This window comes from Anomaloglossus baeobatrachus, chromosome 4 (genome assembly GCF_048569485.1).
Source record: "Anomaloglossus baeobatrachus isolate aAnoBae1 chromosome 4, aAnoBae1.hap1, whole genome shotgun sequence".
In the NCBI taxonomy this organism is placed as follows: Eukaryota; Metazoa; Chordata; class Amphibia; order Anura; family Aromobatidae; genus Anomaloglossus; species Anomaloglossus baeobatrachus.
Window position 1 is genome coordinate 339,609,781 of NC_134356.1, and position 24,048 is coordinate 339,633,828.

General features: G+C 51.2%; 1 protein-coding gene across 2 annotated transcripts in view; it reads right to left on the minus strand.

Moving 5' to 3' along the window:
- IQUB (IQ motif and ubiquitin domain containing) overlaps positions 1 to 23,246 on the minus strand; it is a 125,601-nt gene extending 102,355 nt beyond the window's left edge. For both annotated transcript variants that reach the window (XM_075342530.1, XM_075342528.1), the window contains exon 1: positions 23,159 to 23,246. The gene's annotated coding sequence lies outside the window, so the exon portion shown is untranslated. The remainder of the gene's footprint in view (positions 1 to 23,158) is intronic.
- Between the last annotated feature and the right edge of the window lie 802 nt (positions 23,247 to 24,048).

A 24,048-nucleotide genomic window follows, 5' to 3' on the forward strand; every position in this document is an offset into this window, starting at 1 on the left:
AAATTCTTGATGCTGTGATTTTATTTATCAGTGGATGTGCATAAATAACGTTTTCGGTCACAGAAGACCTTCATCAGTTGCACATGGGGAAACTGGATGGTGCTCGTGTCACAGCGCGGTATCCACAAACAAACCTTGAGGTCAAATTTTTGGAATTACCTCTTGAAAAAGTGAGAAAATTGATGCTAAAGCAACATTTTTGAGAAAATTATTAAAATCTTCAATATGACAACGTAACGTTAACAAAATCTGTGAAGTACCTGTGGATCCACAATGCTCACTATACCCCTAGATAGAAGCCTTTAGGGGTCTAGTTTCCAAAATGGCGTCACTTGTGAGGGGTTTCTTCTGTTTAGGTACCTTAGCGGACCTGTAAATGCAACATGGTGCCCGCAATCTATTTCAGCCAAATTTGCTTTCCAAAATTCAAATATTGCTCCTTCTGTTCCGACCCCTCCCATTTGTCCAAACATATGTTTCTGACCACATGTGGGGTATCGGCGTGCTCATAAGAAAGTGGGGAACAAGATTTGGGGTCCATTTTGTTGTGTTATTTCTTCTAAAAGTGAATAAATTTGGGTTAGAACAACATTTTTAGGTAAAATTTAATTTTTGCTTTTTTTCATTCCACATTGCTTTTGTTTATGTGACGCACCTGAAGGGTTAATAAACTTCTTGAATGTGTTTTTGAGTACTTTGGGGGGTGCAGTTTTTAGAATGGTGTCACTTTTGTGTATTGTCTGTCATCTAGGCCTCTCAAAGTCACTTCAAATATGATGTGGTCCCTAAAAAAATGGTTTTGTAAATTTTGATGTAAAAATGAGAAATCGCTGATAAACTTTGAACTCTTCTAACTTCCTAACAAAAAAAAATTTTGTTTCCAAAATTGTGCTGATATAAAGTAGACATGTGGGAAATGTTATTTATTAACTATTTTGTGTCACAGAACTCTCTGGTTTAACGGTATGAAAATTCAAAAGTTGAAAATTGCTAAATTTTCAAGATTTTTGCCAAAATTCAATTTTTTTCATAAATAAACGCAAAAAATATTGTCCTAAGTTTGGTACTAACATGAAGTCCAATATGTGACGAAAAAACAATCTCAAAATCACCAGGATCCGTTGAAGCGTTCTAGAGTTATAACCTCATAAAGTGACACTGGTCAGAATTGCAAAATTTGGTCTGGTCATTAAGGTGAAAATTAGCTCCGTCACTAAGGGGTTAAAGCCTCTGGCCAAGTAGACTCCACTAGCTTTCAGTCTGAGCTCAGTGATTGGCTGCAGTCACAATGTGATGCCATCAATGCAAATAAGTATACTTCAAGGGGGTTAGAATAAAATCTGGGGCACTACTTCACACACTTGTTCCCTTATTATAGCCTCAATGACCATAGCCGACAGGCAAAAAATCAATGTCCGTAACATACAGGTTAATATCGGTGCTGTTCTGGGGTGCTCATTTATAGTAGAGAGTATATTCACATGAGCTTATGAAGAAAAAATGGCACTCACCCGTTCTTGCTGTGCAGGGGATTTTTTATTCAAGCGTGGTGGTTACATGCACGGGTCTGGCGGGGAGGGAGAGGCTGCCAGACACGTCAGACGGCGGCCGTTTCGCACTTACTCTCAGATGAAGCACTGAGAGTAAGTGCAAAACGGCCGTCGGCTGACGTGTCTGGCGGCCTCTCCCTCCCCGCCAGACCCATGCATGTAACCACCACGCTTGAATAAAAAATCCCCTGCACAGCAAGAATGGGTGAGTGCCATTTTTTCTTCATAAACCCATCAATGCAAATAATAACAGACACCAGGAGCAGCGATAGAGACTCATAGCTGGAACTGAGGAGGGGGAGTAAAGAACAGGTTTGGTTTTAAAACAAACTGCAGCCAGAGATCAGAGGTTTTATGAAAACGCAAACCCCTTTACCTCAGATGCTAACACTATTCTGACCTCACACTGGAGTATAAAAATAGATATTAGTGCTTAAAGGGAGCCTGTCACCAGATTTGGCGACTATAAGCTGCGGCAACCACCAGTTGACTCTTATATACAGCATTCTAACATGCTGTATATAAGAGCCCAGGCCGCTGTGTAGAACGTAAAAATCACTTTATAATACTTACCTAAATGGTCGCTGCTGTGGAGTTGGATCATATGCTGCATAAAGGGGTTGTGTGGGACACTGCATAAAGGGGTTGTCTGGGACACTGCATAAAGGGGCTGTATGGGACACTGTATAAAGGGGCTGTGTGGGACACTGCATAAAGAGGCTGTGTGGGACACTGCATAAAGGGGCTGTCTGGGACACTGCATAAAGAAGCTGTGTGGGACACTGCATAAAGAGCCTGTGTGGGACACTGCATAAAGAAGCTGTGTGGGACACTGCATAAAAGGGCTGTCTGGGACACCACATAAAGGGGTCGTCTGGGACAATGCATAAAAGGGGCGGTTGTGTGGGACACTGCATAAAGGGGCTGTCTGGGACACTGCATAAAGGGGCTGTCTGGGACACTTCATAAAGGGGTTGTCTGGGACACTGCATAAAGGGGCTGTCTGAGACACTGTATAAAGGGGCTGTCTGGGACATTGCATAAAGGGGCTGTCTGAGACACTGTATAAAGGGGCTGTCTGGGACACTGCATAAAGGGGCTGTCTGTGACACTTTATAAAGGGGCTGTCTGGGACACTGCATAAAGGGGCTGTCTGTGACACTTTATAAAGGGGCTGTCTGGGACACTGTATAAAGGGGCTGTCTGGGACACTGCATGAAGAGGCTGTCTGGGACACTGTATAAAGGGGCTGTCTGGGACACTGCATAAAGGGGCTGTCTGGGACACTGTATAAAGGGGCTGTCTGGGACACTGCATAAAGGGGCTGTCTGGGACACTGTATAAAACGGCTGTCTGGGACACTGCATAAAGGGGCTGTCTGGGACACTGCATAAAGAAGCTGTGTGGGACACTGCATAAAAGGGCTGTCTGGGACACCACATAAAGGGGCTGTCTGGGACACTGCGTATAGAAGCTGTGTAGGACTCTGCATAAAGGGGTCGTCTGGGACACTGCATAGAGGGGCTGTCTGGGACACTTCATAAAGGGGTTGTCTGGGACACTGCATAAAGGGGCTGTCTGGGACACTGTATAAAGGGGCTGTCTGGGACACTGCATAAAGGGGCTGTCTGGGACACTGTATAAAGGGGCTGTCTGGGACACTGCATAAAGGGGCTGTCTGGGACACTGTATAAAGGGGTTGTCTGGGACACTGCATAAAGGAGCTGTCTGGGACACTGCATAAAGAGGCTGTCTGGGACACTGCATAAAGAGGCTGTGTGGGACACTGCATAAAGAGGCTATGTTGTACACTGCATAAAGGGGTTGTGTGGGACACTGCATAAAGGGGCTGTCTGGGACACTGCATAAAGGGGCTGTCTGGGACACTACATAAAGGGGTTGTGTGAGACACTTCATAAAGGGGTTGTCTGGGACACTGCATAAAGCGGTCGTCTGGGACACTGCATAAAGGGGCTGTCTGAGACACTGTATAGAGGGGCTGTCTGGGACATTGCATAAAGGGGCTGTCTGGGACACTGCATTAGGGGCTGTCTGGGACCCTGTATAAAGGGGCTGACTGGGACAATGCATAAAGGGGCTGTCTGTGACACTTCATAAAGGGGCTGTCTAGACACTGTATAAAGGGGCTGTCTGGGACAATGCATAAAGGGGCTGTCTGTGACACTTCATAAAGGGGCTGTCTAGACACTGCATAAAGGGGCTGTCTGGGACACTGTATAAAGGGGTGTCTGGGACACTGCATAAAGGGGCTGTCTGGGACACTGCATAAAGGGGCTGTCTGGGACACTGTATAAAGGGGCTGTCTGGGACACTGCATAAAGGGGCTGTCTGGGACACTGTATAAAGGGGCTGTCTGGGACACTGTATAAAGGGGCTGTCTGGGACACTGCATAAAGGGGCTGTCTGGGACACTGTATAAAGGGGCTGTCTGGGAAACTGCATAAAGGGGCTGTCTTGGGACACTGCATAAAGGGGCTGTCTGGGACACTGCATAAAGGGGTTGTCTGGGACACTGCATAAAGGGGCTGTTTGGGACACTGCATAAAGGTGTCGTTTGGGACACTGAATAAAGGGGTTGTGTGGGACACTTCATAAAGGGGTTGTCTGGGACACCCATAAAAGGGTCGTCTGGGACACTGTATAAAGGAGCTGTCTAAGACACTGTATAAAGGGGCTGTCTGGGACATTGCATAAAGGGGCTGTCTGGGACACTGCATAAAGGGGCTGTCTGAGACTCTGTATAAAGGGGCTGCCTGGGACACTGTATAAAGGGGCTGTCTGGGACACTGCATATAGGGGCTGTCTTGGGACACTGCATAAAGGGGCTGTCTGGGACACTGCATAAAGGGGCTGTCTGGGACACTGCATAAAGGGGCTGTCTGGGACACTACATAAAGGGGCTGTCTTGGGACACTGCATAAAGGGGCTGTCTGGGACACTGTATAAAGGGGCTGTCTGGGACACTGCATAAAGGGGCTGTCTGTGACACTGTATAAAGGGGCTGTCTGGGACACTGCATAAAGGGGTTGTCTGGGACACTGTATAAAGGGGCTGTCTGGGACACTGCATAAAGGGGCTGTTTTGGGACACTGCATAAAAGGGTTGTGTGGGACACTGCATAAAGGGGCTGTCTGGGACACTGCATAAAGGGGCTGTCTGGGACACTGCATAAAGGGGCTGTTTGGGACACTGCATAAAGGTGTCGTTTGGGACACTGAATAAAGGGGTCGTCTGGGACATTGCATAAGGGGGCTGTCTGGGACAATGCATAAAGGGGCTTTCTGGGACACTACATAAAGGGGTTGTGTGGGACACTTCATAAAGGGGTTGTCTGGGACACTGCATAAAAGGGTCATCTGGGACACTGCATAAAGGGGCTGTCTGAGACACTGTATAAAGGTGCTGTCTGAGACACTGTATAAAGGGACTGTCTGGGATATTGCACAAAGGGGCTGTCTGGGACACTGCATAAAGGGGCTGTCTGGGACACTGTATAAAGGGTCTGCCTGGGACACTGTATAAAGGGGCTGTCTGGGACACTGTATAAAGGGGCTGTCTGGGACACTGCATAAAGGGGCTGTCTGGGACACTGTATAAAGGGGCTGTCTGGGACACTGCATAAAGGGGCTGTCTGGGACACTGCATAAAGAGGCAGTCTGGGACACTGCATAAAGGGGCTGTCTGGGACACTGCATAAAGGGGCTGTCTGGGACACTGCATAAAGAAGCTGTGTGGGACACTGCATAAAGAAGCTGTGTGGGACACTGCATAAAGAAGCTGTGTGGGACACTGCATAAAAGGGCTGTCTGGGACACCACATAAAGGGGCTGTCTGGGACACTGCATATAGAAGCTGTGTAGGACTCTGCATAAAGGGGTCGTCTGGGACACTGCATAGAGGGGCTGTCTGAGACACTGTATAAAGGGGCTGTCTGGGACACTGTATAAAGGGGCTGTCTGGGACACTGCATAAAGGGGCTGTCTGGGACACTGTATAAAGGGGTTGTCTGGGACACTGCATAGAGAAGCTGTCTGGGACACTGCATAAAGGGGCTGTCTGGGACACTGCATAAAGAGGCTGTGTGGGACACTGCATAAAGAGGCTATGTTGTACACTGCATAAAGGGGTTGTGTGGGACACTGCATAAAGGGGCTGTCTGGGACACTGCATAAAGGGGCTGTCTGGGACACTACATAAAGGGGTTGTGTGGGACACTTCATAAAGGGGTTGTCTGGGACACTGCATAAAGCGGTCGTCTGGGACACTGCATAAAGGGGCTGTCTGAGACACTGTATAGAGGGGCTGTCTGGGACATTGCATAAAGGGGCTGTCTGGGACACTGCATTAGGGGCTGTCTGGGACCCTGTATAAAGGGGCTGTCTGGGACAATGCATAAAGGGGCTGTCTGTGACACTTCATAAAGGGGCTGTCTAGACACTGTATAAAGGGGCTGTCTGGGACACTGCATAAAGGGGCTGTCTGGGACACTGCATAAAGGGGCTGACTGGGACACTGCATAAAGGGGCTGTCTGGGACACTGTATAAAGGGGCTGTCTGGGACACTGCATAAAGGGGCTGTCTGGGACACTGTATAAAGGGGCTGTCTGGGACACTGCATAAAGGGGCTGTCTGGGACACTGTATAAAGGGGCTGTCTGGGAAACTGCATAAAGGGGCTGTCTTGGGACACTGCATAAAGGGGCTGTCTGGGACACTGCATAAAGGGGTTGTCTGGGACACTGCATAAAGGGGCTGCTTGGGACACTGCATAGAGGTGTCGTTTGGGACACTGAATAAAGGGGTCGTCTGGGACACTGCAGAAAGGGGCTGTCTGGGACACTACATAAAGGGGTTGTGTGGGACACTTCATAAAGGGGTTGTGTGGGACACTACATAAAGGGGCTGTCTGGGACACTGCATAAAAGGGTCGTCTGGGACACTGTATAAAGGGGCTGTCTAAGACACTGTATAAAGGGGCTCTCTGGGACATTGCATAAAGGGGCTGTCTGGGACACTGCATAAAGGGGCTGTCTGGGACACTGTATAAAGGGGCTGCCTGGGACACTGTATAAAGGGGCTGTCTGGGACACTGCATATAGGGGCTGTCTTGGGACACTGCATAAAGGGGCTGTCTGGGACACTGCATAAAGGGGCTGTCTGGGACACTGCATAAAGGGGCTGTCTGGGACACTACATAAAGGGGCTGTCTTGGGACACTGCATAAAGGGGCTGTCTGGGACACTGTATAAAGGGGCTGTCTGGGACACTGCATAAAGGGGCTGTCTGTGACACTGCATAAAGGGGCTGTCTGGGACACTGTATAAAGGGGCTGTCTGGGACACTGCATAAAGGGGCTGTCTGGGACACTGTATAAAGGGGCTGTCTGGGACACTGCATAAAGGGGCTGTCTGGGACACTGCATAAAGAAGCTGTGTGGGACACTGCATAAAAGGGCTGTCTGGGACACCACATAAAGGGGCTGTCTGGGACACTGCATATAGAAGCTGTGTAGGACTCTGCATAAAGGGGTCGTCTGGGACACTGCATAGAGGGGCTGTCTGGGACACTGTATAAAGGGGCTGTCTGGGACACTGTATAAAGGGGCTGTCTGGGACACTGCATAAAGGGGCTGTCTGGGACACTGTATAAAGGGGCTGTCTGGGACACTGCATAAAGGGGCTGTCTCGGACACTGTATAAAGGGATTGTCTGGGACACTGCATAAAGGAGCTGTCTGGGACACTGCATAAAGGGGCTGTCTGGGACACTGCATAAAGAGGCTGTGTGGGACACTGCATAAAGAGGCTGTGTGGGACACTGCATAAAGAGGCTATGTTGTACACTGCATAAAGGGGTTGTGTGGGACACTGCATAAAGGGGCTGTCTGGGACACTGCATAAAGGGGCTGTCTGGGACACTGCATAAAGGGGCTGTCTGGGACACTACATAAAGGGGTTGTCTGGGACACTGCATAAAGCGGTCGTCTGGGACACTGCATAAAGGGGCTGTCTGAGACACTGTATAGAGGGGCTGTCTGGGACATTGCATAAAGGGGCTGTCTGGGACACTGCATAAAGGGGCTGTCTGGGACACTGCATAAAGGGGTTGTGTGGGACACTGTATAAAGGGGCTGTCTGGGACACTGCATAAAGGGGCTGTCTGGGACACTGCATAAAGACGCTGTCTGGGACACTGCATAAAGAGGCTGTCTGGGACACTGTATAAAGGGGCTGTCTGGGACACTGCATAAAGGGGCTGTCTGGGACACTGTATAAAGGGGCTGTCTGGGACACTGCATAAAGGGGCTGTCTGGGACACTGTATAAAAGGGCTGTCTGGGACACTGTATAAAGGGGCTGTCTGGGACACTGCATAAAGGGGCTGTCTGGGACACTGCATAAAGAAGCTGTGTGGGACACTGCATAAAAGGGCTGTCTGGGACACCACATAAAGGGGCTGTCTGGGACACTGCATATAGAAGCTGTGTAGGACTCTGCATAAAGGGGTCGTCTGGGACACTGCATAGAGGGGCTGTCTGGGACACTGTATAAAGGGGCTGTCTGGGACACTGTATAAAGGGGCTGTCTGGGACACTGTATAAAGGGGCTGTCTGGGACACTGCATAAAGGGGCTGTCTGGGACACTGTATAAAGGGGCTGTCTGGGACACTGCATAAAGGGGCTGTCTGGGACACTGTATAAAGGGATTGTCTGGGACACTGCATAAAGGAGCTGTCTGGGACACTGCATAAAGGGGCTGTCTGGGACACTGCATAAAGAGGCTGTGTGGGACACTGCATAAAGAGGCTATGTTGTACACTGCATAAAGGGGTTGTGTGGGACACTGCATAAAGGGGCTGTCTGGGACACTGCATAAAGGGGCTGTCTGGGACACTGCATAAAGGGGCTGTCTGGGACACTGCATAAAGGGGCTGTCTGGGACACTGCATAAAGGGGTTGTGTGGGACACTTCATAAAGGGGTTGTCTGGGACACTGCATAAAGCGGTCGTCTGGGACACTGCATAAAGGGGCTGTCTGAGACACTGTATAGAGGGGCTGTCTGGGACATTGCATAAAGGGGCTGTCTGGGACACTGCATTAGGGGCTGTCTGGGACCCTGTATAAAGGGGCTTTCTGGGACAATGCATAAAGGGGCTGTCTGTGACACTTCATAAAGGGGTTGTCTAGACACTGTATAAAGGGGCTGTTTGGGACACTGCATAAACGGGCTGTCTGGGACACTGTATAAAGGGGTGTCTGGGACACTGCATAAAGGGGCTGTCTGGGACACTGCATAAAGGGGCTGTCTGGGACACTGTATAAAGGGGCTGTCTGGGACACTGCATAAAGGGGCTGTCTGGGGCACTGTATAAAGGGGCTGTCTGGGACACTGCATAAAGGGGCTGTCTGGGACACTGTATAAAGGGGCTGTCTGGGAAACTGCATAAAGGGGCTGTCTTGGGACACTGCATAAAGGGGCTGTCTGGGACACTGCATAAAGGGGTTGTCTGGGACACTGCTTAAAGGGGCTGTTTGGGACACTGAATAAATGGGTCGTCTGGGACACTGCAGAAAGGGGCTGTCTGGGACACTACATAAAGGGGTTGTGTGGGACACTTCATAAAGGGGTTGTCTGGGACACTGCATAAGGGGCTGTCTGGGACACTGCATAAAGGGGCTGTCTGGGACACTGTATAAAGGGGCTGTCTGGGACACTGCATAAAGAGGCTGTCTGGGACACTGTATAAAGGGGCTGTCTGGGACACTACATAAAAGGGCTGTCTTGGGACACTGCATAAAGGGGCTGTCTGGGACACTGTATAAAGGGGCTGTCTGGGACACTGCATAAAGGGGCTGTCTGTGACACTGTATAAAGGGGCTGTCTGGGACACTGCATAAAGGGGTTGTCTGGGACACTGTATAAACGGGCTGTCTGGGACACTGCATAAAGGGGCTGTTTTGGGACACTGCATAAAAGGGTTGTGTGGGACACTGCATAAAGGGGTTGTGTGGGACACTGAATAAAGGGGTCGTCTGGGACAATGCATAAAGGGGCTTTCTGGGACACTACATAAAGGGGTTGTGTGGGACACTTCATAAAGGGGTTGCCTGGGACACTGCATAAAAGGGTCATCTGGGACACTGCATAAAGGGGCTGTCTGAGACACTGTATAAAGGGTCTGCCTGGGACACTGTATAAAGGGGCTGTCTGGGACACTGTCTAAAGGGGCTGTCTGGGACACTGCATAAAGGGGCTGTCTGGGACACTGTATAAAGGGGCTGTCTGGGACACTGCATAAAGGGGCTGTCTGGGACACTGCATAAAGAGGCTGTCTGGGACACTGTATAAAGGGGCTGTCTGGGACACTGCATAAAGGGGCTGTCTGGGACACTGTATAAAAGGGCTGTCTGGGACACTGCATAAAGGGGCTGTCTGGGACACTGTATAAAGGGGCTGTCTGGGACACTGCATAAAGGGGCTGTCTGGGACACTGCATAAAGAAGCTGTGTGGGACACTGCATAAAAGGGCTGTCTGGGACACCACATAAAGGGGCTGTCTGGGACACTGCATATAGAAGCTGTGTAGGACTCTGCATAAAAGGGTCGTCTGGGACACTGCATAGAGGGGCTGTCTGGGACACTGTATAAAGGGGCTGTCTGGGACACTGCATAAAGGGGCTGTCTGGGACACTGTATAAAGGGGCTGTCTGGGACACTGCATAAAGGGGCTGTCTGGGACACTGTATAAAGGGGTTGTCTGGGACACTGCATAAAGAAGCTGTCTGGGACACTGCATAAAGGGGCTGTCTGGGACACTGCATAAAAAGGCTGTGTGGGACACTGCATAAAGAGGCTATGTTGTACACTGCATAAAGGGGTTGTGTGGGACACTGCATAAAGGGGCTGTCTGGGACACTGCATAAAGGGGCTGTCTGGGACACTACATAAAGGGGTTGTGTGGGACACTTCATAAAGGGGTTGTCTGGGACACTGCATAAAGCGGTCGTCTGGGACACTGCATAAAGGGGCTGTCTGAGACATTTCATTAGGGGTTGTCTGGGACCCTGTATAAAGGGGCTGTCTGGGACAATGCATAATGGGGCTGTCTGTGACACTTCATAAAGGGGCTGTCTAGACACTGTATAAAGGGGCTGTCTGGGACACTGCATAAAGGGGCTGTCTGGGACACTGTATAAAGGGGTGTCTGGGACACTGCATAAAGGGGCTGTCTGGGACACTGCATAAAGGGGCTGTCTGGGACACTACATAAAGGGGCTGTCCTGGGACACTGCATAAAGGGGCTGTCTGGGACACTGTATAAAGGGGCTGTCTGGGACACTGCATAAAGGGGCTGTCTGTGACACTGTATAGAGGGGCTGTCTGGGACACTGCATAAAGGGGTTGTCTGGGACACTGTATAAAGGGGCTGTCTGGGACACTGCATAAAGGGGCTGTTTTGGGACACTGCATAAAAGGGTTGTGTGGGACACTGCATAAAGGGGCTGTCTGGGACACTGCATAAAGGGGCTGTCTGGGACACTGCATAAAGGGGCTGTTTGGGACACTGCATAAAGGGGCTGTTTGGGACACTGCATAAAGGTGTCGTTTGGGACACTGAATAAAGGGGTCGTCTGGGACATTGCATAAGGGGGCTGTCTGGGACAATGCATAAAGGGGCTTTTTGGGACACTGCATAAAGGTGTCGTTTGGGACACTGAATAAAGGGGTCGTCTGGGACAATGCATAAAGGGGCTTTCTGGGACACTACATAAAGGGGTTGTGTGGGACACTTCATAAAGGGGTTGTCTGGGACACTGCATAAAAGGGTCATCTGGGACACTGCATAAAGGGGCTGTCTGAGACACTGTATAAAGGTGCTGTCTGAGACACTGTATAAAGGGGCTGTCTGGGACATTGCACAAAGGGGCTGTCTGGGACACTGCATAAAGGGGCTGTCTGGGACACTGTATAAAGGGTCTGCCTGGGACACTGTATAAAGGGGCCGTCTGGGACACTGTATAAATGGGCTGTCTGGGACACTGTATAAAGGGCTTGTGTGGGAATCTGCATAAAGGGGCTGTCTGGGACACTGCATATAGGGGCTGTCTTGGGACACTGCATAAAGGGGCTGTCTGGGACACTACATATAGGGGCTGTTTTGGGACACTGCATAAAGGAACTGTCTGGGACACTGCATATAGGGGCTGTCTTGGGACACTGCATAAAGGGGCTGACTGGGACACTGCATATAGGGGCTGTCTTGAGACACTGCATAAAGGGGCTGTCTTGGGACACTGCATAAAGGGGCTGTCTTGAGACACTGCATAAAGGGGCTGTCTTGGGACACTACATAAAGGGGCTGTCTTGGGATACTACATAAAGGAGCTGTCTGGGACACTGCATAAAGGGACTGTCTAGGACACTTCATATAGGGGCTCTCTTGGGACACTACATAAAAGGGCTGACTAGGAAACTGCATATAGGGGTTGTCTTGGGACAATGCATAAAGGGGCTGTCTTGGGACACTGCATACAGAGGCTGTCTTGGGACACTACATAAAAGGGCTGTCTGGGACACTGCATAAAGGGGCTGTCTTGGGACACTGCATAAAGGTGCTGTCTTGGGACACTACATAAAGGGGCTGTCTGGGACACTATATAAAGGGGCTGTCTGGGACACTGCATAAAGGGGCTGTCTGGGACACTGCATATATGGGCTGTCTGGGACACTGCATAAAGGGGCTGTCTTGGGACACTGCATATAGGGCTGTCTTGGGACACTGCATAAAGGGGCTGTCTTGGGACACTGCATAAAGGGGCTGTCTTGGGACACTGCATAAAGGGGTTGTCTGGGACACTACATAAAGGGGCAGTCTTGGGACACTACATAAAGGGGCTGTCTGGGACACTGCATATAGGGGCTGTGTGGGACACTACATAAAGGGGCTGTCTTGGGACACTAAATAAAGGGGCTGTCTGCGACACTGCATATGGGGGCTGTCTTGGGACACTGCATAAAGGGGCTGTCAGGCACACTACATATAGGGGCTGTTTTGGGACACTGTATAAAGGGGCTGAATGGGACACTGCATAAAGGGACTGTCTAGGACACTTCATATAGGGGCTGTCTTGGGACACTACATAAAAGGGCTGACTAGGAAACTGCATATAGGGGTTGTCTTGGGACAATGCATAAAGGGGCTGTCTTGGGACACTGCATACAGAGGCTGTCTTGGGACACTACATAAAAGGGCTGTCTGGGACACTGTATAAAGGGGCTGTCTTGGGACACTGCATAAAGGTGCTGTCTTGGGACACTACATAAAAGGGCTGTCTGGGACACTATATAAAGGGGCTGTCTGGGACACTGCATAAAGGGGCTGTCTTGGGACACTGCATAAAGGGGCTGTCTTGGGACACTGCATAAAGGGGCTGTCTTGGGACACTGAATAAAGGGGTTGTCTGGGACACTACATAAAGGGGCAGTCTTGGGACACTACATAAAGGGGCTGTCTGGGACACTGCATATAGGGGCTGTGTGGGACACTTTATAAAGGGGCTGTCTTGGGACACTAAATAAAGGGGCTGTCTGGGACACTGCATATGGGGGCTGTCTTGGGACACTGCATAAAGGGGCTGTCTGGCACACTACATATAGGGGCTGTTTTGGGACACTGTATAAAGGGGCTGAATGGGACACTGCATAAAGGGACTGTCTAGGACACTGCATATGGGGGCTGTCTTGGGACACTGCATAAAGAGGCTGACTAGGACACTGCATATAGGGGCTGTCTTGGGACACTGCTTAAAGGGGCTGTCTTGGGACACTGCATAAAGGGGCTGTCTGGGACACTGTATAAAGGGGCTGCCTGGGACACTGTATAAAGGGGCTGTCTGGGACACTGCATATAGGGGCTGTCTTGGGACACTGCATAAAGGGGCTGTCTGGGACACTGCATAAAGGGGCTGTCTGGGACACTGCATAAAGGGGCTGTCTGGGACACTACATAAAGGGGCTGTCTTGGGACACTGCATAAAGGGGCTGTCTGGGACACTGTATAAAGGGGCTGTCTGGGACACTGCATAAAGGGGCTGTCTGTGACACTGCATAAAGGGGCTGTCTGGGACACTGTATAAAGGGGCTGTCTGGGACACTGCATAAAGGGGCTGTCTGGGACACTGTATAAAGGGGCTGTCTGGGACACTGCATAAAGGGGCTGTCTGGGACACTGCATAAAGAAGCTGTGTGGGACACTGCATAAAAGGGCTGTCTGGGACACCACATAAAGGGGCTGTCTGGGACACTGCATATAGAAGCTGTGTAGGACTCTGCATAAAGGGGTCGTCTGGGACACTGCATAGAGGGGCTGTCTGGGACACTGTATAAAGGGGCTGTCTGGGACACTGTATAAAGGGGCTGTCTGGGACACTGCATAAAGGGGCTGTCTGGGACACTGTATAAAGGGGCTGTCTGGGACACTGCATAAAGGGGCTGTCTCGGACACTGTATAAAGGGATTGTCTGGGACACTGCATAAAGGAGCTGTCTGGGACACTGCATAAAGGGGCTGTATGGGACACTGCATAAAGAGGCTGTGTGGGACACTGCATAAAGAGGCTATGTTGTACACTGCATAAAGGGGTTGTGTGGGACACTGCATAAAGGGGCTGTCTGGGACACTGCATAAAGGGGCTGTCTGGGACACTGCATAAAGGGGCTGTCTGGGACACTACATAAAGGGGTTGTCTGGGACACTGCATAAAGCGGTCGTCTGGGACACTGCATAAAGGGGCTGTCTGAGACACTGTATAGAGGGGCTGTCTGGGACATTGCATAAAGGGGCTGTCTGGGACACTGCATAAAGGGGCTGTCTGGGACACTGCATAAAGGGGTTGTGTGGGACACTGTATAAAGGGGCTGTCTGGGACACTGCATAAAGGGGCTGTCTGGGACACTGCATAAAGAGGCTGTCTGGGACACTGTATAAAGGGGCTGTCTGGGACACTGCATAAAGGGGCTGTCTGGGACACTGTATAAAGGGGCTGTCTGGGACACTGCATAAAGGGGCTGTCTGGGACACTGTATAAAGGGGCTGTCTGGGACACTGTATAAAGAGGCTGTCTGGGACACTGCATAAAGGGGCTGTCTGGGACACTGCATAAAGAAGCTGTGTGGGACACTGCATAAAAGGGCTGTCTGGGACACCACATAAAGGGGCTGTCTGGGACACTGCATATAGAAGCTGTGTAGGACTCTGCATAAAGGGGTCGTCTGGGACACTGCATAGAGGGGCTGTCTGGGACACTGTATAAAGGGGCTGTCTGGGACACTGTATAAAGGGGCTGTCTGGGACACTGCATAAAGGGGCTGTCTGGGACACTGTATAAAGGGGCTGTCTGGGACACTGCATAAAGGGGCTGTCTGGGACACTGTATAAAGGGATTGTCTGGGACACTGCATAAAGGAGCTGTCTGGGACACTCCATAAAGGGGCTGTCTGGGACACTGCATAAAGAGGCTGTGTGGGACACTGCATAAAGAGGCTATGTTGTACACTGCATAAAGGGGTTGTGTGGGACACTGCATAAAGGGGCTGTCTGGGACACTGCATAAAGGGGTTGTGTGGGACACTGCATAAAGGGGCTGTCTGGGACACTGCATAAAGGGGCTGTCTGGGACACTGCATAAAGGGGCTGTCTGGGACACTGCATAAAGGGGCTGTCTGGGACACTGCATAAAGGGGTTGTGTGGGACACTTCATAAAGGGGTTGTCTGGGACACTGCATAAAGCGGTCGTCTGGGACACTGCATAAAGGGGCTGTCTGAGACACTGTATAGAGGGGCTGTCTGGGACATTGCATAAAGGGGCTGTCTGGGACACTGCATTAGGGGCTGTCTGGGACCCTGTATAAAGGGGCTTTCTGGGACAATGCATAAAGGGGCTGTCTGTGACACTTCATAAAGGGGTTGTCTAGACACTGTATAAAGGGGCTGTTTGGGACACTGCATAAACGGGCTGTCTGGGACACTGTATAAAGGGGTGTCTGGGACACTGCATAAAGGGGCTGTCTGGGACACTGCATAAAGGGGCTGTCTGGGACACTGTATAAAGGGGCTGTCTGGGACACTGCATAAAGGGGCTGTCTGGGGCACTGTATAAAGGGGCTGTCTGGGACACTGCATAAAGGGGCTGTCTGGGACACTGTATAAAGGGGCTGTCTGGGAAACTGCATAAAGGGGCTGTCTTGGGACACTGCATAAAGGGGCTGTCTGGGACACTGCATAAAGGGGTTATCTGGGACACTGCTTAAAGGGGCTGTTTGGGACACTAAATAAATGGGTCGTCTGGGACACTGCAGAAAGGGGCTGTCTGGGACACTACATAAAGGGGTTGTGTGGGACACTTCATAAAGGGGTTGTCTGGGACACTGCATAAGGGGCTGTCTGGGACACTGCATAAAGGGGCTGTCTGGGACACTGTATAAAGGGGCTGTCTGGGACACTGCATAAAGAGGCTGTCTGGGACACTGTATAAAGGGGCTGTCTGGGACACTACATAAAGGGGCTGTCTTGGGACACTGCATAAAGGGGCTGTCTGGGACACTGTATAAAGGGGCTGTCTGGGACACTGCATAAAGGGGCTGTCTGTGACACTGTATAAAGGGGCTGTCTGGGACACTGCATAAAGGGGTTGTCTGGGACACTGTATAAACGGGCTGTCTGGGACACTGCATAAAGGGGCTGTTTTGGGACACTGCATAAAAGGGTTGTGTGGGACACTGCATAAAGGGGTTGTGTGGGACACTGAATAAAGGGGTCGTCTGGGACAATGCATAAAGGGGCTTTCTGGGACACTACATAAAGGGGTTGTGTGGGACACTTCATAAAGGGGTTGTCTGGGACACTGCATAAAAGGGTCATCTGGGATACTGCATAAAGGGGCTGTCTGAGACACTGTATAAAGGGTCTGTCTGGGACACTGTATAAAGGGGCTGTCTGGGACACTGTCTAAAGGGGCTGTCTGGGACACTGCATAAAGGGGCTGTCTGGGACACTGTATAAAGGGGCTGTCTGGGACACTGCATAAAGGGGCTGTCTGGGACACTGCATAAAGAGGCTGTCTGGGACACTGTATAAAGGGGCTGTCTGGGACACTGCATAAAGGGGCTGTCTGGGACACTGTATAAAAGGGCTGTCTGGGACACTGTATAAAAGGGCTGTCTGGGACACTGCATAAAGGGGCTGTCTGGGACACTGTATAAAGGGGCTGTCTGGGACACTGCATAAAGGGGCTGTCTGGGACACTGCATAAAGAAGCTGTGTGGGACACTGCATAAAAGGGCTGTCTGGGACACCACATAAAGGGGCTGTCTGGGACACTGCATATAGAAGCTGTGTAGGACTCTGCATAAAAGGGTCGTCTGGGACACTGCATAGAGGGGCTGTCTGGGACACTGTATAAAGGGGCTGTCTGGGACACTGCATAAAGGGGCTGTCTGGGACACTGTATAAAGGGGCTGTCTGGGACACTGCATAAAGGGGCTGTCTGGGACACTGTATAAAGGGGTTGTCTGGGACATTGCATAAAGAAGCTGTCTGGGACACTGCATAAAGGGGCTGTCTGGGACACTGCATAAAAAGGCTGTGTGGGACACTGCATAAAGAGGCTATGTTGTACACTGCATAAAGGGGTTGTGTGGGACACTGCATAAAGGGGCTGTCTGGGACACTGCATAAAGGGGCTGTCTGGGACACTACATAAAGGGGTTGTGTGGGACACTTCATAAAGGGGTTGTCTGGGACACTGCATAAAGCGGTCGTCTGGGACACTGCATAAAGGGGCTGTCTGAGACATTTCATTAGGGGCTGTCTGGGACCCTGTATAAAGGGGCTGTCTGGGACAATGCATAATGGGGCTGTCTGTGACACTTCATAAAGGGGCTGTCTAGACACTGTATAAAGGGGCTGTCTGGGACACTGCATAAAGGGGCTGTCTGGGACACTGTATAAAGGGGTGTCTGGGACACTGCATAAAGGGGCTGTCTGGGACACTGCATAAAGGGGCTGTCTGGGACACTACATAAAGGGGCTGTCCTGGGACACTGCATAAAGGGGCTGTCTGTGACACTGTATAAAGGGGCTGTCTGGGACACTGCATAAAGGGGTTGTCTGGGACACTGTATAAAGGGGCTGTCTGGGACACTGCATAAAGGGGCTGTTTTGGGACACTGCATAAAAGGGTTGTGTGGGACACTGCATAAAGGGGCTGTCTGGGACACTGCATAAAGGGGCTGTCTGGGACACTGCATAAAGGGGCTGTTTGGGACACTGCATAAAGGGGCTGTTTGGGACACTGCATAAAGGTGTCGTTTGGGACACTGAATAAAGGGGTCGTCTGGGACATTGCATAAGGGGGCTGTCTGGGACAATGCATAAAGGGGCTTTTTGGGACACTGCATAAAGGTGTCGTTTGGGACACTGAATAAAGGGGTCGTCTGGGACAATGCATAAAGGGGCTTTCTGGGACACTACATAAAGGGGTTGTGTGGGACACTTCATAAAGGGGTTGTCTGGGACACTGCATAAAAGGGTCATCTGGGACACTGCATAAAGGGGCTGTCTGAGACACTGTATAAAGGTGCTGTCTGAGACACTGTATAAAGGGGCTGTCTGGGACATTGCACAAAGGGGCTGTCTGGGACACTGCATAAAGGGGCTGTCTGGGACACTGTATAAAGGGTCTGCCTGGGACACTGTATAAAGGGGCCGTCTGGGACACTGTATAAATGGGCTGTCTGGGACACTGTATAAAGGGCTTGTGTGGGAATCTGCATAAAGGGGCTGTCTGGGACACTGCATATAGGGGCTGTCTTGGGACACTGCATAAAGGGGCTGTCTGGGACACTACATATAGGGGCTGTTTTGGGACACTGCATAAAGGAACTGTCTGGGACACTGCATATAGGGGCTGTCTTGGGACACTGCATAAAGGGGCTGACTGGGACACTGCATATAGGGGCTGTCTTGAGACACTGCATAAAGGGGCTGTCTTGGGACACTGCATAAAGGGGCTGTCTTGAGACACTGCATAAAGGGGCTGTCTTGGGACACTACATAAAGGGGCTGTCTTGGGATACTACATAAAGGAGCTGTCTGGGACACTGCATAAAGGGACTGTCTAGGACACTTCATATAGGGGCTCTCTTGGGACACTACATAAAAGGGCTGACTAGGAAACTGCATATAGGGGTTGTCTTGGGACAATGCATAAAGGGGCTGTCTTGGGACACTGCATACAGAGGCTGTCTTGGGACACTACATAAAAGGGCTGTCTGGGACACTGCATAAAGGGGCTGTCTTGGGACACTGCATAAAGGTGCTGTCTTGGGACACTACATAAAGGGGCTGTCTGGGACACTATATAAAGGGGCTGTCTGGGACACTGCATAAAGGGGCTGTCTGGGACACTGCATATATGGGCTGTCTGGGACACTGCATAAAGAGGCTGTCTTGGGACACTGCATATAGGGCTGTCTTGGGACACTGCATAAAGGGGCTGTCTTGGGACACTGCATAAAGGGGCTGTCTTGGGACACTGCATAAAGGGGTTGTCTGGGACACTACATAAAGGGGCAGTCTTGGGACACTACATAAAGGGGCTGTCTGGGACACTGCATATAGGGGCTGTGTGGGACACTACATAAAGGGGCTGTCTTGGGACACTAAATAAAGGGGCTGTCTGGGACACTGCATATGGGGGCTGTCTTGGGACACTGCATAAAGGGGCTGTCTGGCACACTACATATAGGGGCTGTTTTGGGACACTGTATAAAGGGGCTGAATGGGACACTGCATAAAGGGACTGTCTAGGACACTTCATATAGGGGCTGTCTTGGGACACTACATAAAAGGGCTGACTAGGAAACTGCATATAGGGGTTGTCTTGGGACAATGCATAAAGGGGCTGTCTTGGGACACTGCATACAGAGGCTGTCTTGGGACACTACATAAAAGGGCTGTCTGGGACACTGCATAAAGGGGCTGTCTTGGGACACTGCATAAAGGACCTGTCTTGGGACACTACATAAAAGGGCTGTCTGGGACACTATATAAAGGGGCTGTCTGGGACACTGCATAAAGGGGCTGTCTTGGGACACTGCATAAAGGGGCTGTCTTGGGACACTGCATAAAGGGGCTGTCTTGGGACACTGCATAAAGGGGTTGTCTGGGACACTACATAAAGGGGCAGTCTTGGGACACTACATAAAGGGGCTGTCTGGGACACTGCATATAGGGGCTGTGTGGGACACTTTATAAAGGGGCTGTCTTGGGACACTAAATAAAGGGGCTGTCTGGGACACTGCATATGGGGGCTGTCTTGGGACACTGCATAAAGGGGCTGTCTGGCACACTACATATAGGGGCTGTTTTGGGACACTGTATAAAGGGGCTGAATGGGACACTGCATAAAGGGACTGTCTAGGACACTGCATATGGGGGCTGTCTTGGGACACTGCATAAAGAGGCTGACTAGGACGCTGCATATAGGGGCTGTCTTGGGACACTGCTTAAAGGGGCTGTCTTGGGACACTGCATAAAGGGGCTGTCTGGGACACTGCATAAAGGGGCTGTCTTGGGACACTGCATAAAGGGGCTGACTGGGACACTGCATATAGAGGCTGTCTTGGGACACTGCATAAAAGGGCTGTCTTGGGACACTGCATAAAGGGGCTGTCTTGGGACACTGCATAAAGGGGCTGACTGGGACACTGCATATAGAGGCTGTCTTGGGACACTGCATAAAAGGGCTGTCTTGGGACACTGCATAAAGGGGCTGTCTGGGACACTGCATATAGGGGCTGTCTGGGACACTGCATAAAGGGGCTGTCTGGGACACTGCATAAAGGGGCTGTCTTGGGACACTGCATAAAGGGGCTGACTGGGACACTGCATTTAGGGGCTGTCTTGGGACACTGCATAAGGGGCTGTCTTGGGACACTGCATAAAGGGGCTGTCTGGGACACTGCATAAGGGGCTGTCTTGGGACACTGCATAAAGAGGCTGTCTGGGACACTGCATAAAGGGGCTGTCTGGGACACTGCATATAGGGGCTGTCTGGGACACTGCATAAAGGGGCTGTCTTGGGACACTGCATATAGGGGCTGTCTGGGCCACTACATAAAGGGGTTGTGTGGGACACTTCATAAAGGGGTTGTCTGGGACACTGCATAAAAGGGTCATCTGGGACACTGCATAAAGGGGTTGTCTGAGACACTGTATAAAGGTGCTGTCTGAGACACTGTATAAAGGGGCTGTCTGGGACACTGCATAAAGGGGCTGTCTGGGACACTGCATATAGGGGCTGTCTGGGACACTGCATAAAGGGACTGTCTTGAGACACTGCATTCAGGGGCTGTCTTGGGACACTGCATAAAGGGGCTGTCTTGGGACAGTGCATAAAGGGGTTGTCTGGGACAATGCATATAGGGGCTGTCTTGGGACACTGCATAAAGGGGCTGTCTTGGGACACTACATAAAGGGGCTGTCTGGGACACTACAAAAAGGGGCTGTCTAGGACACTGCATAAAGGGGCTGTCTGGGACACTGCATATAGGGGCTGTTTGTGACACTGCATAAAGTGGCTGTCTTGGGACACTGCATAAAGGGGCTGACTGGGACCCTGCATATAGAGGCTGTCTTGGGACACTGCATAAAGGGGCTGTCTTGGGACACTGCATAAAGGGGCTGTCTTGGGACACGACATAAAGGGGCTGTCTGGGACACTGCATAAAGGGGCTGTCTTGGGACACTGCATAAGGGGCTGTCTTGGGACACTGCATAAAGGGGCTGTCTGGGACACTGCATAAGGGGCTGTCTTGGGACACTACATAAAGAGGCTGTCTGGGACACTGCATAAAGGGGCTGTCTGGGACACTGCATATAGGGGCTGTCTGGGACACTGCATATAGGGGCTGTCTGGGACACTGCATAAAGGGGCTGTCTTGGGACACTGCATATAGGGGCTATCTGGGACACTACATAAAGGGGTTGTGTGGGACACTTCATAAAGGGGTTGTCTGGGACACTGCATAAAAGGGTCATCTGGGACACTGCATAAAGGGGCTGTCTGAGACACTGTATAAAGGTGCTGTCTGAGACACTGTATAAAGGGGCTGTCTGGGACACTGCATAAAGGGGCAGTCTTGGGACACTACATAAAGGGGCTGTCTGGGACACTGCATATAGGGGCTGTGTGGGACACTACATAAAGGGGCTGTCTTGGGACACTACATAAAGGGGCTGTCTGGGACACTGCATATAGGGGCTGTCTGGGACACTGCATATAGGGGCTGTCTGGGACACTGCATATAGGGGCTGTCTGGGACACTGCATATAGGGGCTGTCTGGGACACTGCATATAGGGGCTGTCTGGGACACTGCATATAGGGGCTGTCTGGGACATTGTATAAAGGGGCTGTCTGGGACACTGCATATAGGGACTGTCTGGGACACTGCATATAGGGGCTGTCTGGGACACTGCATAAAGGGGCTGTCTGGGACACTGCATATAGGGACTGTCTGGGACACTGCATAAAGGGGCTGTCTGGGACACTGCATAAAGGGGCTGTCTGGGACACTGCATAAAGGGGCTGTCTGGGACACTGCATATAGGGGCTGTCTGGGACACTGCATATAGGGGCTGTCTGGGACACTGCATATAGGGGCTGTCTGGGACACTGCATATAGGGGCTGTCTGGGACACTGCATATAGGGGCTGTCTGGGACACTGCATATAGGGGCTGTCTGGGACACTGCATATAGGGACTGTCTGGGACACTGCATATAGGGGTTGTCTGGGACACTGCATATAGGGGCTGTCTGGGACACTGCATATAGGGGCTGTTTGGGACACTGCATATAGGGGCTGTCTGGGACACTGCATATAGGGGCTGTCTGGGACACTGCATATAGGGGTTGTCTGGGACACTGTATATAGGGGCTGTCTGGGACACTGCATATAGGGGTTGTCTGGGACACTGCATATAGGGGTTGTCTGGGACACTGCATAAAGGGGCTGTCTGGGACATGCAATCCATATCAGGTCGGGGTCTCCCCAGAAGAGCTGCTATCAGTTCTTGCTGCGGCCACGTGTACTTTGGCTGTGACAAATGATGAGACATAGCAGGTTCTGCTGGCCTGATATATGGCGGGGCCGGGACCCCTATAATGCCCCTGCTGGCACATGCTCTGCCATGTTTAGTGCAGTAATAGATGTAATGTGAGCTTCCATTCAGCAACACACAACAGATTGCTGTCAGGCCATGCTGGGAGGTTTAGTTCTACAGCTGCTGGAGCCCGTCAGACTATAACCAGTGACTACTGAGCTACAGGCCGGTATAGTGCAAGCCATGGGGCCGGCGCTGTATATAGGAGCATCTCATCTGGTCTCATAGGCTGTAATAGGCGCACATGCTGCGGATTCAGGGAAACTCTGCCCAATGGTCAGTAATGGGCGCCGTTGTGCAGTACATGCGGTCACAACCCTCCCGCAGGCACCAGCTGTTATCCGCCGCTCAGACCACCACTCACCGGCCCACGAGTGCAGGATGACTTGTTGTCACCGCCGTCTCCAGGGCAACGGACAGCGGGCGGGACACGCGTTTCTGTGGCAACACGAAGGCGGGGCGACAACGCCCAGGAAAGCGCTGAGAGCGGGAAGTGGTGAGGAACAGCCACTTATCTGACTGGCTGCCTGGCTGGTTATACAGTGTTTGTGAGCGGCAGGTTACACAGCTGGCGGGTATACAGTGTTTGTGAACGGCAGGTTACACAGCTGGCGGGTATACAGTGTTTGTGAAGGGCAGGTTACACAGCTGGCCGGGTATACAGTGTTTGTGAGCGGCAGGTTACACAGCTGGCGGGTATACAGTGTTTGTGAACGGCAGGTTACACAGCTGGCGGGTATACAGTGTTTGTGAACGGCAGGTTACACAGCTGGCGGGTATACAGTGTTTGTGAATGGCAGGTTACACAGCTGGCGGGTATACAGTGTTTGTGAACGGTAGGTTACACAGCTGGCGGGTATACAGTGTTTGTGAACGGCAGGTTACACAGCTGGCGGGTATACAGTGTTTGTGAACGGCAGGTTACACAGCTGGCGGGTATACAGTGTTTGTGAATGGCAGGTTACACAGCTGGCCGGGTATACAGTGTTTGTGAGGGGCAGATTACACAGCTGGCGGGTATACAGTGTTTGTGAATGGCAGGTTACACAGCTGGCGGGTATACAGTGTTTGTGAATGGCAGGTTACACAGCTGGCGGGTATACAGTGTTTGTGAATGGCAGGTTACACAGCTGGCGGGTATACAGTGTTTGTGAATGGCAGGTTACACAGCTGGCCGGGTATACAGTGTTTGTGAATGGCAGGTTACACAGCTGGCGGGTATACAGTGTTTGTGAATGGCAGGTTACACAGCTG